Raw genomic sequence first — 19,432 nt, 5'->3', positions numbered from 1 at the left:
TCTGGTCATTGAGACCATAGTGCATTAAGGACAATGGTCTTAGACCCACCTTACTCCCCAGAGTTAATTGAGAATAGTCAACAAAAGAGCAAAACTGTCTGTCATCAAGTCCTTGACAGAGTCCTAATAAGGATCTCTAATGAAATAGAGAAGTTTAGCAAAGTGACTCAGTCATATATATATATATATGTATGTATGTATGTATGTATCCATTCTCCTTCAAACTCACCTTCCATGCAGGCCACCACATAAAATTGAACAGAGTTCCCTGTGCTATACAGTATGTCCTTATTGGTTACCTTTTTTAAGTATAGCAGTGTGTCACTTTGTTGTGCACTTGAAACTATCATAACATTGTTAATCAACTATACTCCTATATAAAATAAAAAGTTTTAATAAATAGAGAAACTTGAGTGGATGGTAATGTCTGTATGAGGATTAATAGTTGAACAACATAACCAAAAAATTCTGATTAATAGATTTAAATCATTTTGCAGTGCTGTCTTCCAGCCCATTTCAAAGGTTTTGCCAACAACTATACAGAGAAAACAATATGCTTATCAAATTTGTGAAAGACACAAAGCTGTGAAGGGTAATATATACATTATACACAGAAGTAGATGATGGCTCTGACATTGTATGAAAACTAAAACAATGGAATCTTAGAGAAAGAAATGTAAAGACAGACCCATTTTCAAGAAAGAAAATATATATATATATATATATATATATATCTTCACTGGTGCAAGATACAGAAAGTCTGATTTATCTGCAACAGGTACAAAAGATAGTTGGGAATGTTAGCTTATGGTAAAGATGAAGTTTCTGTTTAAAATCATTATCTAGGATTCAGAGGTGGTATTCCTATTCTACTCTGTGTAGAGCAAAAACCCTGTAGATACAAAGCCCCTAGACATCACACTTCCTAGATAGAAGCTTGACAAACTAAAAGTGATTTAAATGAACACAACCATGATTCAGAGGGGGGTTTGAATTGATGACAGAGAGCAAAAGCAGGGAAAATAATTAGCAAACTAAATTCTCAGATGGAATAGTAGCTATTCTCAAATATCCCAGTTGCTTCAGGACATAGAACAAGTAGAAATGTTAAAGGATAAAAATAAACTCCATTGTATAAGAAACTAATTGCCAGTCTATATCCGATGCAGGATACAGGATGCTTGGGGCTGGTGCATGGGGATGACCTAGAGAGATGTTATGGGGAGGGAAGTGGGAGGCGGGTTCATGTTTGGGAACGCATGTACACCCGTGGTGGATTCATGTCAATGTATGGCAAAACGAATACAGTATTGTAAAGTAAAATAAAGTAAAAATAAATTAAAAAAAAATAAAAATAAACTCCATTGGAAGAAATCTTCAGATCAGTTCAGTTCAGTCGCTCAGTCATGACCGACTGTTTGTGACCCCGTGAATCGCAGCAAGCCAGGCCTCCCTGTTCATCACCATCTCCCGGAATTCGCTCAGACTCACGTCCATCGAGTCAGTGATGCCATCCAGCCATCTCATCCTTGGTCATCCCCTTTTCTTTCTGCCCCCAGTCCCTCCCAGCATCAGAGTCTTTTCCAATGAGTCAACTCTTCTCATGAGGTGGCCAAAGTACTGGAGTTTCAGCTTTAGCATCATTCCTTCCAAAGAAATCCCAGGGTTGATCTCCTTCAGAATGGACTGGTTGGATCTCCTTGCAGTCCAAGGGATTCTCAAGAGTCTTCTTCAACACCACAGTTCAAAGCATCAATTCTTCGGTGCTCAGCCTTCTTCACAGTCCAACTGTCACATCCATACATGACCACAAGAAAAACCATAGCCTTGACTAGACAGACCTTTGTTGGCAAAGTAATATCTCTGCTTTTCAATATGCTGTCTAGGTTGGTCATAACTTTTCTTCCAAGGAGTAAGCGTCTTTTAATTTCATGGCTGCAGTCACCATCTGCACTGATTTTGGAGCCCCCCAAAATAAAGTCTGACACTGTTTCTACTGTTTCCCCATTTATTTCCCATGAAGTGATGGGACCGGATGCCATGATCTTGGTTTTCTGAATGTTGAGCTTTAAGCCAACGTTTTGGCTTTCCTCTTTCACTTTCATCAAGAGGCTTTTTAGCTTCTCTTCACTTTCTGCCATAAGGATGTTGTCATCTGCGTATCTGAGGTCATTGATATTTATCCTGGCAATCTTGATTCCAGCTTGTGTTTCTTCCAGTCCAGCGTTTCTCATGATGTACTCTGCATATAAGTTGAATAAGCAGGGTGACAATATACAGCCTTGACATACTCCTTTTCCTATTTGGAACCAGTCTGTTGTTCCATGTCCAGTTTTACCTGTTGTTTCCTGACCTGCATACAGATTTCTCAAGAGGCAGGTTAGGTGGTCTGGTATTCCCATCTCTCTCAGAATTTTCCACAGTTTATTGTGATCCACACAGTCAAAGGCTTTGGCATAGTCAATAAAGCAGAAATAGATGTTTTTCTGGAACTCTCTTGCTTTTTCCATGATCCAGCAGATGTTGGCAATTTGATCTCTGGTTCCTCTACCTTTTCTAAAACCAGCTTGAATATCAGGAATTTCATGGTTCACGTATTGCTGAAGCCTGCCTTGGAGAATTTTGAGCATTACTTTACTAGCGTGTGAGATGAGTGCAATTGTGTGGTAGTTTGAGCATTCTTTTGCATTGCCTTTCTTTGGGATTGGAATGAAAACTGACCTTTCCAGTCCTGTGGCCACTGCTGAGTTTTCCAAGTTTGTTGGCATATTGAGTGCAGCACTTTCACAGCATCATCTTTCAGGATTTGAAACAGCTCAACTGGAATTCCATCACCTCTACTAGCTTTGTTCATAGTGATGCTTTCTAAGGCCCAGTTGACTTCACATTCCAAGATGTCTGGCTCTAGATTAGTGATCACATGGGAATTGAAATTTGATTGAATATAATTTGATCTTTTCTAGCAATCAGAACTCAGAAAGTGGAATGGGCTACCTCCAGAAGTAGTATGTCACTTGATGCTGGAAAGCTCAAGCAAAAGAAGGAAATTCCTATGTGGAAGTGTTATGAAGGGCATATCTTTGCACTGGCTAGAAGTTCCAGTATGTCTAAAGTGGCTGGATTGCCTTGGAAGAAAAGCATTCAGTCTTTAACCTCTAATGATTGCCCTAGGTTTTTATGCCTTTTGTCAGCTTGAGGAAGATGCCTTCCACTCCTAACTTGCTGGGGACTTAGGTCATGGAAGTATTGTTGAGGAGTGAAAAGACTGAATAGAAATGCATGGAATATGGTCTGTGAGAGGGCCTCACATTTCTCCTGCTTTTTCAGACATCAGTGTGATATATCTGGTGTTTTCGGAAAGATCACAGACTCTCATTCACTGGACATATGAATGTAGCAACTCCTTATAATAAATTCCTTCATTCAAAGGCCTCAGTGTGGGAACATTCAAAATTGCTAGTCTTTCCAGAAGTGTTGCTCTTACTCTTTAATTCATTCATTCATGAATGCTTTTAAGGTACAGCTTGAGTAAGGGAAAATAAAGGAATGAGACTTCCTGGTGAAGTAAACAGCAAAAGGGCTAATTTAAATGTGATGATAAAAACCAAGACAAGCTGACAACTAGCTGTAAAGTCCTATGATAAACAGTGGTTGTCAAGTTAATTGTTTGCCACACTCATATTTTTTCAGCCTGGCTTATCAGTAAAGAAGGCTATAGAAATTGACCTGTGTTCAGGCGTGTCACTCCTATAAACCACCTGCTGAACCTCCAGTTCCTGTCAGCTGAGGGCCGTCTCTTCCTGCTCAGAGCTATATATGCAGTGGTATTTGCAGAAGGGTGTGAGAAATAAAAAGTAAATAACTGAACTGCATACATACTGTATCCTGCCTGTTTCCTTTTTGATACATCATAGGGTCCCCCCCCCCTTGATATAGAGGAGGTACAGATTCTCCTTGAACAAATCCTAGTCAAAACTTCAGCTAGCAGATTACTAAACTTTGCTTAATGAAGTGCCATCCAGACATGCCTGTGTTTTCCTGTCCTGGCTAAGTTCAGCGAACTGTTTATTAATAGACTTGGCCTATCCCGTCCTGACCCCAAGACACTGAGGCCTCTGTCTGAACCAGGCTCATGAGTTTCTTCCTAGCCTCTCTCAGGAACCGGAGTACTTCTGGTAAGTTTTTATAAAATCTTCGTATGTTTTGATGACAAAATGAAACTTTTTTATTAGTCTATATTGACAACTAGTATATTTCATCCCGATAATTATGAGATTCCATTGGTCTTTAGATTGATTCATGTTCTTTCCTGGAGATTTCTTATTTAAGTAAAAGAAATATGGCTTAAAAGGTAGGGGAGAAATCTCCACTTTGTAGAACACCCCTTCGGATTTTTTTTTTTTTTTTCTTATTTGGTTTCTTTGTGCTAGGCTTTTTCCCTCAAAGAAGATATATATTTTCATTTAATTCCAAGGTGTAATTAAGTAAATTAAATGGAGTCACAAGACTTTGTTCAGTTCTCATACTTTCCCTGTGTTGAAATATGATGCTATATTTTGTTGAAAATAAAAAATGATTTTAAGAAAAGTATTTCCGAGGAAAATAGTTAAATAATGATTTATTTTTAATTTAAAATAAAGCAGATAAATAACATTTCCTCCTGAATATTTCAAAAGGCTTTTTGTGATATAACTTTTGTTATAGAAATTTGTGACCAACATAATTTTGCTTAAGATATTCAAACAGCAATCAGAGATAAAATGTTATGGTATATGTCTCAAAATTCAGGTTAGATAAAACTTATGTTATTGCTTGTGTGTTGTGTGACAAGGTACAGAAAATTCATCCAGGCTATTACATTACATTATCAACAGTTAAAAAAAAAAATTCTCTCGGATGCAATATTTAAAATCATACAAACACACACAAAATGCTGCTTTCCATATCTACAATCCCAACCTAGAGTCATTTTATCTAGGATTTAGCAGCAAAGTCTCTTTATTATGAAAATTTTCAAACATAAAGGAAAAATGAAATAATTATACTTTGAACATCCAAATACCTACCATGCAAATACTACAGTTAATATTTCCCTAGGATTTCCTGGTGGTCCAATGGTTAAGACTCCAAGCTTTCATTTCACAGGCATGGGTTCAGTCCCTGGTTGGGGAACTAAGATCCCACATGCCATGTGGTATAAAAGAAAATGTATATATAATAAAATGATAAAAATAAAAACATTTTCCTATATTGGCTTCTTCAAATACTATTTAATATCCACCATCTATCCATCAACTTATCTTCTTTACTTTTTGATGGGTTGTAAATTTCAATTTAACTTTTTCCTTGAGGTAAAATTCATGTGCAAGTATAATGCACAAATCTTTAGTATGCCATTTGATGAGTTTTGATAAATACACACATCCATGTAACCCAAGTCCCTGTCAATATATAGAAGATCACCATCACGCCAGATCTATAAAAATTCTTCCTCCCCCTGCCCAGTCAGTCCCTTACCCCATCCTAGAGTCAAATACACTTCTCTCCCTTCATATAGCATACACCCATGATTCTATTTAGATACATTTATGTTTTTTAGTGTATTAGTAAGTCATTTATTGCTTTAATGTGAATAGTATCCCAACTGTATTTCAATGTATGAATGTCCATGTCTTGTTTTTCTGTTCTTTTTGTGGATCTTTATCCAGTTAGGGGCTATTATAAACAAGCCTGCACATTCATAGATGTATCTTTATGGACATTCATAGATGTATATTTCACTGAACATATATTTTCAGCCTCATGTGTTAACAACTAGGAATAAAATTGCTGAGTCATAATGTACTAAGAACTTTAGCTTTATGAGACACTATCAGAACTTTTCCAAAATGATTACATCATCTCATGTCCCTCACTTCAGTTATGTGACATCCTTGCTAATTTTGAGGTGGTCAGTCCTTTTAATTTTTGTTATTCTTGTGTTTTGATAATGCTCTTATTGTGGTTTTATTTGCATTTATCTGATGAATAATGCTGTAAACAATTTCTGGGGATTAGTGGTCATTTGTACATATTCTTTTATTGAGTGATCATTGTACATATTACTTTATTGAATGTCTATTTCAGTATTTGACATATATATATATGTTGGCTTGTCTTTTATGATTGAGTTGGAGGAATTCTTTTAAGTATATATTCCAGCTTGAAGTTCTGGGTCAGTTATACTATGCAGATATGTTCTCCCAGTCTGTGGCTTGCTTATTAATTTTCTGAAATGTGTAGCTTGATGAGCACTAGTTTTAAATTTGGTTGAAGCCTAATTCCAACAAAGGTCTAGTCAAGGCTATGGTTTTTCCAGTGGTCATGTATGGATGTGAGAGTTGGATTGTGAAGAAAGCTGAGCGCCAAAGAATTGATGCTTTTAAACTGTGGTGTTGGAGAAGACACTTGAGAGTCCCTTGGACTGCAAGGAGGTCCACCTAGTCCATTCTAAAAGAGACCAGTCATGGATGTCCTTTGGAAGGACTGATGCTGAAGCCGAAACTCCAATACTTTGGCCACCTCATGCAAAGAGTTGACCCATTGGAAATGGACAGGGAGGCCTCAGTTGAGTTCAGTTCAGTCACCATGTCATGTCGACTCTTTGCAAACCCATGAATCGCAGCACGCCAGGCCTCATTGTCCATCACCAACTCCCGGAGTTCATTCAGACTAATGTCCGTCGAGTCAGTGATGCCATCCAGCCATCTCATCCTCTGTGGTACCCTTCTCCTCCTGCCCCCAATCCCTCCCAGCATCAGAGACTTTTCCAATGAGTCAACTCTTCCCATGAGGTGGCCAAAGTACTAGAGTTTCAGATTTAGCATCATTACTTCCAAAGAAATCCAGGGCTGATCTCTTTCAGAATGGACTGGTTGGATCTCCTTGCAGTTCATGGGACTCTGAAGAGTCTTCTCCAACACCACAGTTCCAAAGAATCAATTCTTCGATGCTCAGCCTTCTGCACAGTCCAACTCTCACATCCATACATGACCACAGGAAAAACCATAGCCTTGACTAGACGGACCTTAGTCGGCAAAGTAATGTTTCTGCTTTTGAATATACTATCTAGGTTGGTCATAACTTTTCTTCCAAGGAGTAAGTGTCTTTTAATTTCATGGCTGCAGTCAACATCTGCAGTGATTTTGGAGCCCCCAAAAATAAAGTCTGACAGTGTTTCCACTCTTTCCCCATCTATTTCCCATGAAGTGATGGGACCGGATGCCATGATCCTCGTTTTCTGAATATTGAGGTTTAGGGCAACTTTTTCACTCTCTTTCACTTTCATCAAGAGGCTTTTTAGTTTTTCTTCACTTTCTGCCATAAGTGTGGTGTCATCTGCATATCTGAGGTTATTGATATTTCTCCCGGCAATCTTGATTCCAGCTTGTGTTTCTTCCAGTCCAGTGTTTCTCATGATGTACTCTGCATATAAGTTAAATAAGCAGGTGACGATATACAGCCTTGACGTAGTCCTTTTCCTATTTGGAACCAGTCTGTTGTTCAATGTCCAGTTCTAACTGTTGCTTCCTGACCTGCATACAGGTTTCTCAAAAGGCAGGTCAGGTGGTCTGGTATTTCCATCTCTTTCAGAATTTTCCACAGTTTATTGTGATCCACACAGTTAAATTATAGTCAACAAAGCAGAAATAGATGTTTTTCTGGAACTCTCTTGCTTTTTCGATGATCCAGTGGATGTTGGCAATTGATCTCTGGTTCCTCTGCCTTTTCTAAAACCAGCTTGAACATCAGGAAGTTCACAGTTCACATATTGCTTAAGCCTGGCTTGGAGAATTTTGAGCATTACTTTACTAGCGTGTGAGATGAGTGCAATTGTGTGGTAGTTTGGGCACTCTTTGGCATTGCCTTTCTTTAGGATTGAAATAAAAACTTAATTTTTCCAGTCCTATGGCCACTGCTGAGTTTTCCAACTTTGCTGACATATTGAGTGCAGCACTTTCACAGCATCATCTTTTAGGATTTGAAATAGCTCAACTGGAATTCCATCACCTATACTAGCTGTGTTCGTAGTGATGCTTCCTAAGGCCCACTTGACTTCACATTCCAGGATGTCTGGCTCTAGTTGAGTGATGACACCATCGTGATTATCTGGGTCGTGAAGATCTTTTTTGTACAGTTCTTCTAAGTATTCTTGCCACCTCTTCTTAATAGCTTCTGTTTCTGTTAGGTCCATACCATTTCTGCCCTTTATCGAGCCCATCTTTGCATGAAATATTCCCTTGGTATCTCTAATTTTCTAGTCTTTCTAGTTTATCTCTCTAGTCTTTCCCATTCTATTGTTTTCCTCTATTTCTTTGTATTGATCATTGAGGAAGGCTTTCTTATTTCTCATAAGTTCATGACATTAGAACTAATATTTTCAGCTTTTTACTATTGAATATGCTGTTGTGAGTTTGTCATATGTGACCTCTACTATGTCAAGGTATGGTCATTTCCATACTCACTTTATTGATAAACTTTATCATAAATCGGTGCTGAATCTTGTCAAATGCTTTTTTTTACCTGTTGAGATTATCATGTGATTTCTTCCTTCAGTTTATCAATGTTATGTATCATAATGATTGTTTTGTGGTTGTTAAACCATTCCTGCATCCCTGGAATAAATCCTGCTTGATCATCTTGTAGCAATCTTTTAATATATCATTGTATTTGGTTCGCTAATAATTTGTTTGTCAAAAATATTGGCTTTTAATTTTCTTTTGTGTGTTTGTGCTTTTTTCGTCCGGTTTTGATGTTAGGTTGATGTTAATCTCATAAATAAGTTAAGAAGTGTTCCTTTCTATTCAATTTTTTTTGCATTGGCTTGAGACGAATAGGTTTTAAATCTTCACTGAATGTTTGATAAAATTCATCTATGAAGAATTCTGGTCCTGGACTTTTGTTTCTTGAGATCATTTTGGTTTTATTACTGTTTCAATCTCGATAGTGATCAATCTATTTACGTTTTATATTTCTTCATGATTCATTCTTAGATGGTTGTAATATTCTGAGAATTTGTCCATTTCTTCTGATTTCTCTATTTTATTGTATTTCTGTAGTATCCATTGTTATTTATCCTCTTTAATTTATTAGAACCTTCTGCTTTTTTCTTGATTAGTCTAGCTAAGAGTGTCAGTTTTGTATGTCTTTTCAAAGAACTAGTTCTTAGCTTCATTGATCTTTTTATATTGTCTTCTTAGTCTCTCTTTTATTTATTTGCATTCTGATTTTTATTATTCCCTTTAGGTTTCATTTGTTCTTATTACTCTAGTTCCTTTAGGTGTTTACTTGTGTTGTTCTTGTTTCTTGAGGTTGGCTTGTATTGCTTTAAGCTTCCCTCTCAGTCCGTCTTTTGCTGTAGCCTATAGATGTCGGTATGATGCATTTTAATTTGTCTTTAGGTAACTCTTTATGTCTCCTGTAATTTCTTCACTGACCCAATAGTTGTTCAGTAACATACTGTTTAGCCTTCACATGTTTGTGTTTTTTCCAGTTTTATTCTTGTAGTTGATTTCTAAACTCATACATGGTGATCAGAAATATGCTTGATGTGATTTAAATCTCCTTACATGTATCAAGATTTGTTTTCTGTTTCAAAATGGTCTATCCTTAATAAAGTTCCATATGCATTTTAGAAGAATGTATGTTCTGCTATATTTGAATGGGATGTTCTTTACATTTTTATTAAATCCTCTGGTCTAGTAGTTTATTTAAGGTTTCTGTTTCTTTGATTTTTTTTTACGATTTGATTTAGTCATTAACATAAGTGGAATGAAATAAGTGAAGGAAAGAGAAGTGGGAGAAAAAGTCACAGACTCAAGGGGAATCAGATTGTGTAAAGTCTTCTAAGAGGCCATTTTAAGAATATTAGTTTTCAGTCTGAGTGGAGTAGGAAATTATAGTAGAATTTTGAGCAGATAAGTGTAGTATGATGAATTTTTAATACTGTTTTCAGAATAGACTTAAGAAAAGTAAGGGAAGAATGTGAGAGATCAGTTAGAAGACTATTTTTTTTTTAACTAAATAAGAGCTAAGAGTACCTCAAATCAGAGTGGTTGCAACAGAAATGACAGAATTCAGAAATACTTTCAAGATAAATCCAGCAAGATTTCTTGATGGAAGAAAATTAGGATGACATCAACAATTTTGTTGAGAGTGACCAGAGGATGAGTTGTTGTCAAGTGAGAAAGGAAATATTAAGAATGGAAATGTTAGGAGTAAGATGAAACTGAAATTCAGTTTTGAACATGTTATATTTGAGAAATGGTATACAAAACGTCAAGATTGAATGAGAATATAATGATTGAATGAACAGAATTTAAGTTCCTCACAGCTTAAAAGTATTTTTATTACATATTTGGTCTAAATGAAATTGATCAGTTATGATAAGTTTTTATTATTATCTTAAGCAAAAGGGTTAAAATGTCTTGGTTATTTTCCTGTGCATTTAAAGATATATCATATTTTCATGTACAACTCTTCATAAAAAGTTGCAGAATTTGCTTTTAACTGAGCTTCATGTTAAAGTATAACTTTATCAGAGAAATATTGTGACTGTTACTAATACAGAGAAATAAACTAAAAATATCAGTTTATGAGGTCCATGTGACAAATTAAATGGTTTCCTTAACTTTAATTCTTCACATGATCATCTTATCTTTATTGTTAAGCCATCATCATTATCACAAATTATTTATAAACTACGTTTGAGCCTTTCAAAGTATCATGTAGTTTTTCAAAGGTAATTATGAAGATAGGAAAAATTTCTGCCCTTTGGAATATAGCACTCTAGAGATCATAGCGTTGATTCATACCAAAAAAAAAAAAAAAGACATGGTCAATTACTCATGCTGATATTAGGATCTCCAGTTGCAGAGAGTGAAGTGGGTAAGATTCTGTTGTCATCTTTAGCCCATCACAGTTCTATCTGAGATGTGACAGGCAACTTCTACCCTGGATATTAGATTCAATTTAATGAAATACCAGGTGTTTTGTCTAGTCTTCCAATTCCAGGGTTATAAGAAGTGCTAACAGGAAGGAGGAGAATATGTGAGAGAGCCATGCTACCTGACCCAGGTTTCCCCATTCTTGACACTTTCACAGCACACACTCTGCAAGGCTGAGGAGTCATGAAATGGGAAACCATATCTGACTTTAAACAGAAATTTCCCAATATGAAACTTAGGTTTCTGAAGTGGTTGTAAATATGTCGGCCTTAAAATATCAATAAGCATGCAAAAACAGGATAGCCCCTGGAAAGTTTTAGGGAATCCAAAGACTGAGAATATACATCAAATAACAACCTGAATACAAGGCATTGGAAGTATAGGTATGGTGTTCTAAATAAAATCTTTTCCTACTTTAATAAATATACAATACAACCAAAATAATTGAACACATGTCAAATTCAACCAAAAAGATTGAAACTATTCAACAGCACCTGATCAGAGCTCACAATACTGCCCTAAAACAAGATATAAAATATTTGCTTATATGTAATGAACAATGCATCTAAACCCTATCAGGCTGAAAGTTACTCAGTTGTGGGTAGATTTATTTCTGCACTGCCTAGAAGAGTGAAGTACTTTGAAAAATAGGGAAAGAAGAAAATCTAAATATATCTACATTCATGCTCTGAGACAAAAATAGAGTTCAAATGTCCTTCAGCTGAAAAGACTTTAGAGATCTATCATTTTTCAATCAGAAAAGGGTTCTGATCAGTTCTGCTTAGGGGATGAATATCTAGCTAGAGACAAAAGGGCTAAAGAAAAAAAAAAGTTAATATTTTTAGTTTGAGCTTGAGTTGAATACAGTATATATACTCTTAGATGGGAAAAAGAAACCTTAAGAAATCCACACCTTAGAGAAATACAAATTTGGTAATGTTGCTTTTAACAATATAAAGTCTAAATAATTCACTGAGAATATAAAACTAAAAACACATCCCCTTCCGTGATTTTTCTTTCTCCTTGTTTTTATTTTCCAGTTTCTCAAATATAAATTTGACTTTCACAAAAATTAAATGTTATTTTCAAATCAATCTTTAAAAACCCAGAGAGTGATATTATGTAAATTTAAAAACCAGTAAATACATGAGAAGGGATGAGAACAACCTCTTTTAAATATGTAGCTAAAAGCTGGGAATTTAAAAAGATGGACCAAATAGAGACATGGATTAAAATTGAAGGCATTATTTTTTATAAAGAACACAATTGCAAAGGCAAATTAATTTCAGCAAGGGGAACATATTTTAATGACTAATTTATTGAGCACCCACCAAACACAAGGGATTTTTCAAGGTGATTTATTTCATACAATCCTGCATAAAACTCAAAAAATATGGATAAATAAATCTATAGATTAAGCAAATTCAATAGTCACAGTTTGCTCTTATGGAGTAAAGAACTTTGCTCCAATCAGTGTTTTCACCAAAGATTTAAATACAGGTATAAAATACCCACTCATTGAACTTGTAGGTGACATAAAGCTGAAAGAATCTGCCACTATGTGTGATGGTAAAAGAAGGATCCAAAAATGTCTTAGACAGGTAGGACAGATGAATTGAATCTAATAATATGAAATATGGCGGGAAGATCCCCTGGAGAAGGGAAAAGCTACCCACTCCAGTATTCTGGCCTGGAAAATTCCATGGACATTATAGTTCATGGGGTTGCAAAGAGTCAGACACGACGGAGTGACATTCACTTCACTTTCATAGTGGATAAAATATTGAGGACCTGTTGCCCTAATGGTCCTGGAGTGACGGAGGAGAAAGAAGAAAGAACACAAAATCTGGTGCAATGGGTCAGGGAACCTGCAGCCTCTATTGGACTGAGGTGCAGAGTACACGTTGAGACAAGCTTTTATTCCTAATTGCAGACTACAAGACTTTCTTAGATCTTATCTTTCTCAAGACACATGTTGTGCTAATCACAAACCCTAAATGTCTTGGACTACACTGACATAGTGAACTGGTCATAGCAAACACCCTCTTCCAGCAATATAAGAGAAGTCTCTAAACATGGACATCACTAGATGGTAAACATCAAAATCAAATTGATTATGTCCTTTGCAGCCAAAGATGGAGAAGCTCTATGCAATCAGCAAAAACAAGACCAGGAGCTGACCGTGGCTCAGATCATGAAATCCTTATTGCCAAATTCAGACTCAAATTGAAGAACATGGGGAAAACCATTAGACCATTGAGGTATGACCTAAATCAAATCACTTATGGTTATACAGTGGAAGTGAGAAATAGATTTAAGGGACTAGATCTGAGAGACAGAGTGTCTGATGAACTATGAATGGAGGTTCATGACATTGTACAGAAGACAGGGATCAAGACTATCCCCAAGAAGAAGAAATGGAAAAAAGCAAAATGGATGTCTGAGGAGGCCTTACAAGTAGCTGTGAAAAGAAGAGAAATGAAAAGCAAAGGGGAAAAGGAAAGATATCCCCACTTGAAGGAAGAGTTCCAAAGAATAGCAAGAAGAGATAAGAAAGCTTTCCTCAGTGATCAATGCAAAGAAAGAGGAAAACAACAGAATGGGAAATAATAGAGATCTCTTCAAGAAAATTAGAGATACCAAGGGAACATTTCATGCAAAGATGGGCTCGATAAAGAACAGAAATGATATGAACCTAACAGAAGCAGAAGATACTACAAAGAGGTGGCAAGAATACACAGAAGAACTGTACAAAAAAGATCTTCATGACTCAGATAATCTCGATAGCGTGATCACTCACCTAGAGCCAGACATCCTGGAATGCAAAGCCAAGTGGGCCTAAGGAAGAATCACTACGAAGAAAGCTAGTGGAGGTGATGGAATTCCAGTTGAGCTGTTTCAAATCTTGAAAGATGATGCTGTGAAAGTGCTGCACTCAATATGCCAGCAAATTTAGAAAACTCAGCAGTGGCCATAGGACCAGAAAAGATCAGTGTTCATTCCAATCGTAAAGAAAGGCAATGCCAAAGAGTGCTCAAACTACCACACAATTGCACTCATCTCACACGCTAGTAAAGTAATGCTCAAAAGTCTCCAAGCCAGGCTTCAGCAATACATGAACCATGAATTTCCTGATGTTCAAGCTGGTTTTAGAAAAGGCAGACGAACCAGAGATCAAATTGCCAACATCTGCTGGATCATCGAAAAAGCAAGAGAGTTCCAGAAAAACATCTATTTCTGCTTTATTGACTCTGCCAAAGACTTTGACTGTGTGGATCACAATAAACTGTGGAAAATTCTGAAAGAGATGGAAATACCAGACCATCTGACTTTCCTCTTGAGAAACCTGTATGCAGGTGAGGAAGCAACAGTTAGAACTGGACATTGAACAACAGACTGGTTCCAAATAGGAAAAGGAGTACGTCACAGCTGTATATTGTTACCCTGCTTATTTAACTTATGTGCACAGTACATCATGACAAACACCTGGCTGGAGGAAACACAATCTGGAATCAAGACTGCCGGGAGAAATACAATAAGCTCAGATATGCACATGACATCACCCTTATGGCAGAAAGTGAAGAAGAACTAAAAAGCCTCTTGATGAAAGTAAAAGTGGAGAGTGAAAAAGTTAACTTAAATCACAACATTCAGAAAACGACGATCATGGCATCCAGTCCCATCACTTCATGGCAAATAGATGGGGAAACAGTAGAAACAGGAGTTGACTTAATTTTGGGGGGCCTTCAAAATCACTGCAGATGGTGATTGCAGCCATGAAATTAAAAGACACTTAATCCTTGGAAAGAAAGTTATGACCAACCTAGACAGTATATTAAAAAGCAGAAACATTAGTTTGCCAACAAAGGTCCATCTAGTCAAGGCTATGGTTTTTCCAGTAGTCATGTATGGATGTGAGAGTTGGACTGTGAAGAAAGCTGAGTGCCAAAGAATTGATGCTTTTGAACTGTGGTGTTGGAGAAGACTCCTGAGAGTCCCTTGGACTGCAAGGAGATCCAACCAGTCCATCCTAAAGGAGATCAGTTCTGGGTGTTCATTGGAAGGAGTGATGTTGAAGCTGAAACTCCAATACTTTGGCCACCTGATGCGAAGAGCTGACTTATTTGAAAACACCCTGATTCTGGGAGGGATTGGGGGCGGGAGGAGAAGGGGATGACAGAAGTTGAGATGTTTGTATGGCATCACCAACTCAATGGACATGAGTTTGGGTAAACTCTGAGATTTGGTGATGGATAGGGAGGCCTGGCGTGATGCAGTTCATGGGGTTGCACACAGTCAGACACGACTGAGCAATTGAACTGAACTGAACACTTACACAGTCCAGATCTCCTTGTGTTTACATGAGATCATTGCCTTCTGGATTCTTCTCGGGAACAATTAGCAATTGGTTAGGCATCATTCTTGCCTGACAGTAACCCAGCATTCAAGGTCCATGTTTTTATGATCCTATCATACTTCCTTCTGGATCTGGCCTTGGGGTTTATAACAAGGGTATTAATCTAATAAAGACATGAAAAATAATCATCAATACAGTTTCTTAGTTTATGTTGTTTTTTTTCAGGTGCTATTTCTGTGAAATTTCTCAAGTATTTCTGCAAAAGTTCATTATTAGTAATTTTCACTACAAGGACCAAGCAGCCAACTACAAAAGTATCAAACAGAACATTTTGGTAACAATCCAATAAAAAGATAGGGGGTATATATTTGACAGGAAATATAATATTTTTAAAAATTAGGCCTGACTATAACCAGGTAATTGGCCCCTGAGAAAAGCTGAAATATAGTGGATGCTGCTGTGGCCCTGACTCCCTTGACTGCCTCACCAAGATCTCTGTCTTCAGCTTGGTACTCCACTCTATTTCAGAAGGATTTGGAAAAAAAGGAGAAAAAACACAGGGGAAAAGGGGCACAGAACTATATCATAGGAGGAATATTTATTTAGACAAAAGGGGAGTAAAAGCTACACCTATACATTCATTGCCTTCAAACATTTGATGAGCACTCACATGGAGAGGAATTTGTTAGTTCTGCATTTAGGAACTGAGTGGTAATGGGCAAAAATGCAACAAATTCATTTCATCTGAAAAAAAATAACTTTTCTAATGAGAAGACCTATTCAGAGGTTAAATAGGTTGCTTCCAAAGGTAGTGAGACCCAGCCACTAGAGGAATTCAAACTTAGGCTGAATTTCTATTCCATCAAAACAGTTTAAGGAAAATCAGTCATTGCATGGTATATATACATGGTGATTGTTTCCTTTAAAACTTGAAATATGATTTAGAAAATTCTTAAGGAAGAGATTACTTTTAGTCAAAGTTAGGAGAAAAAATGGCTTGAAATATGGAGTTATCTAATCACCATTTGCAGTAATTTTGGAGCCCCCCAAAATAAAGTCTGACACTGTTTTCACTGTTTCCCCATCTATTTCTCATGAAGTGATGGGACCGGATGCCATGATCTTCATTTTCTGAATGTTGAGCTATAAGCCAACTTTTTTACTCTCCTCTTTCACTTTCATCAAGAGGCGTTTCAGTTCCTCTTCACTTTCTGCAATAAAGGTGGTGTCATTGGCATATCTGAGGTTATTGCTATTTCTCCTGGCAATCTTGATTCCAGCTTTAGCTTCTTCCAGTCCAGCGTTTCTCATGATGTACTCTGCAAAGAAGTTAAATAAGCAGGGTGACAATATACAAGCTTGACGTACTCCTTTTCCTATTTGGAACCAGTCTGTTGTTCCATGTCCAGTTCTAACTGTTGCTTTCTGACCTGCATATAAGTTTCTCAAGAGGCAGGTCAGGTGGTCTGGTATTCCCATCTCTTTCAGAATTTTCCAGTTTATTGTGATCCACACAGTTAAAGGCTTTGGCATAGTCAATAAAGCAGAAATATACGTTTTTTTCTGGAAGTCTCTTGCTTTTTCCATGATCCAGCAGATGTTGGCAATTTGATCTCTGGTTCCTCTTACTTTTCTAAAACCAGCTTGAACATTTAGAAGTTCACGGTTCACGTACTGCTGAACCCTGGCTTGGAGAATTTTGAGTATTGCTTTACTAGCGTGTGAGATGAGTGCAATTGTATGCTAGTTTGAGCACTCTTTGGCATCGCCTTTCTTTGGCATCTGGTCCCATCACTTCATGGTAAATAGACGGAGAAACAGTATAAACAGTGTTAGACCTTATTTTGGGGGGCTCCAAAATCACTGCAGATGGCGATTGCAGCTGTGAAATTAAAAGATGCTTACTCCTTGGAAGGAAAGTTATGACCAACCTAGATAGCATATTGAAAAGCAGAGATATTACTTTGGCAACAAAGGTCCGTCTAGTCAAGGCTATGGTTTTTCCAGTTGTCATGTATGGATGTGAGAGTTGGACAGGAAGAAAGCTGAGTGCCAAAGAATTGATGCTTTTGAACTGTAGTGTTAGAGAAGACTCTTGAGAGTCCCTTGGATTGCAAGGAGATCCAACCAGTCCATCCTAAAGGAGATCAGTCCTGGGTGTTCATTGGAAGGACTGATGCTAAAGGTGAAACTCCAATACTTTGGCCACCTAATGTGAAGAGTTGACTCATTGGAAAAGACCCTGATGCTGGGAGGGATTGGGGGCAGGAAGAGAAGGGGACAACAGAGGATGAGATGGCTGGATGACATCACTGGCTCGATGGACATGAGTTTGAGTGAATTCCAGGAGTTGGTGATTGATTGGGAGACCTGGCGTGCTGTGATTCATTAGGTTGCAGAGTCATACACGACTGAGCGACTGAACTGAACTGAACTGAACTGAGGAAACAGAAAAATCTATATTAAAGGGAATTCAAAATATACATTGAGAAAAATAATCAGAGATTTAACAACTGAAAATATTAAGTTGAAGTAGCAGTGACAGGAACTGGGGATATATCACTTGTCATTCAGCAAGTGCAGTCAGTGTAACCAAGAAGACCATTTTCCACAATGAATGTTTTTGTCCATTCGAGATTCTATAACAAAACACCACAGACTGGTGTGCTTAAACAACAAGTATTTATCATTCACAGTTCTCACGGCTTGTGAGTAAGACACTAGCAGATTCTATGTCCATTGAGGGCCTGCTTCCTGGTTCCCAGAGGTCTATCTTTTCATGGTGTCCTCATGTGGTGGAAGGGGTGAGGGAACTCTGTGGGCAATTGTAATGGCACTTATCTTATTCCTGAGAGCTTCACCTGAATAACCTAATCATTTCCCAAAGTATCCAAACATTGGGGTTTCTGAATGTAAATTCTGGCAAATACATTCAGTCCTTAACAGTGAGCACCTGGTATAAATAGAGAATTTAGAAACATAAATATGAGGCTACTGAGCTGCTGTTGTCTCAGAGATGGAAGAGATTACAGCCCAAGGCCTTGTTTGGTGGATAATATTTACAACGTGACAGAAACATATGCCACTATCTATATGCCACAGACAGAACCCAAAGAGGTGCTCCTGGTTCCAGACCGTGTAAGGGTAGAAATCACTCCATACAACAGTTGAGTCTTGTTCATAATGCTTAAAAGAATCATTAATACTTGCTCTTGGGGAAAAAAAACAAAGGGCAGACGAATCCAGCAGATGAGAGAAATGGCAGGGATGTGGGATTAGTGACTAGAGTCTGTGCTTTAACACAAGACCATGTGAATATCTCCTTTTCTTGTTTCCTCTGAGAATAGCAGGAAGAATTGCAATATTCTATGGAAATTTTTTTTCAGTGTAGCTTTCTGATAAGTTGGCTTTAAGAATGAAAAATACTTAAAAAAATTTCCTGATGCTCAGAAAGGTTTACTTCCTGTGAATGTGCCCTTTGTATTGACTTGGCAGGTCTTCCTCCAGATGAAGGAAGTCATTTTACCCAGATCCTTTGACCCTTGGAGTATATACACAGTATTCATATTAATAAACAGATTCAACAAAAAAATAATAGCCCACATGGTCCCCAAACAATCATAATAGCACTCAAATATTTATTCCCGTATCTACAACATAAATGGTTAGGACACAAAAAGAGTAGCAAGGAACCACCAGGGAGAAAAATAAAGAAGCAGAGGTACAGGAACTAATCTTCTTTAGGGCTGGCAATAACAGAGGCAAGTAGAACCATAGCATCTAGAAGTCCCATATAGGCTATGAATTTTTTTTTTTTTAAGATTTGTTTTACGTGGGTCATTTTTTAAATAATACATTGTAATATTACTTTTTTTTTTTTTTTTTTGGCCACGAGGCATGTAGGCCCTCAGATTCCTACACCCACTGCATTGGAAGGTGAATACTTGACTACCAGGAAAGTCCCTAGGCTACCTATTTACTTGAAGTCTTAAGACCATTTTCAAAGTATCCTTCATGTCCTCTAGGTAGAACAAGTAAGAGAGTACTTTACTTTACTTTACTTTACTTTACTTTACTTTACTTTACTTTA

General features: G+C 37.2%; 1 long non-coding RNA gene across 1 annotated transcript in view; it reads left to right on the top strand.

Annotated features, from left to right (window-relative positions):
- The first annotated feature begins 3,984 nt into the window (after positions 1 to 3,984).
- Positions 3,985 to 19,432, top strand: part of LOC120861651 — a 77,575-nt gene continuing 62,127 nt past the window's right edge. Inside the window, exon 1 of the long non-coding RNA XR_005720569.1 lies at positions 3,985 to 4,175. This is a non-coding gene — a long non-coding RNA (uncharacterized LOC120861651). The remainder of the gene's footprint in view (positions 4,176 to 19,432) is intronic.

This window comes from Oryx dammah, unplaced genomic scaffold (assembly GCF_014754425.2).
Source record: "Oryx dammah isolate SB20612 unplaced genomic scaffold, SCBI_Odam_1.1 HiC_scaffold_3, whole genome shotgun sequence".
NCBI lineage: Eukaryota > Metazoa > Chordata > Mammalia > Artiodactyla > Bovidae > Oryx > Oryx dammah.
The sequence above is the reverse complement of the archived record's forward strand: the minus strand, read 5'-3'. Positions and strand labels throughout refer to the sequence as shown.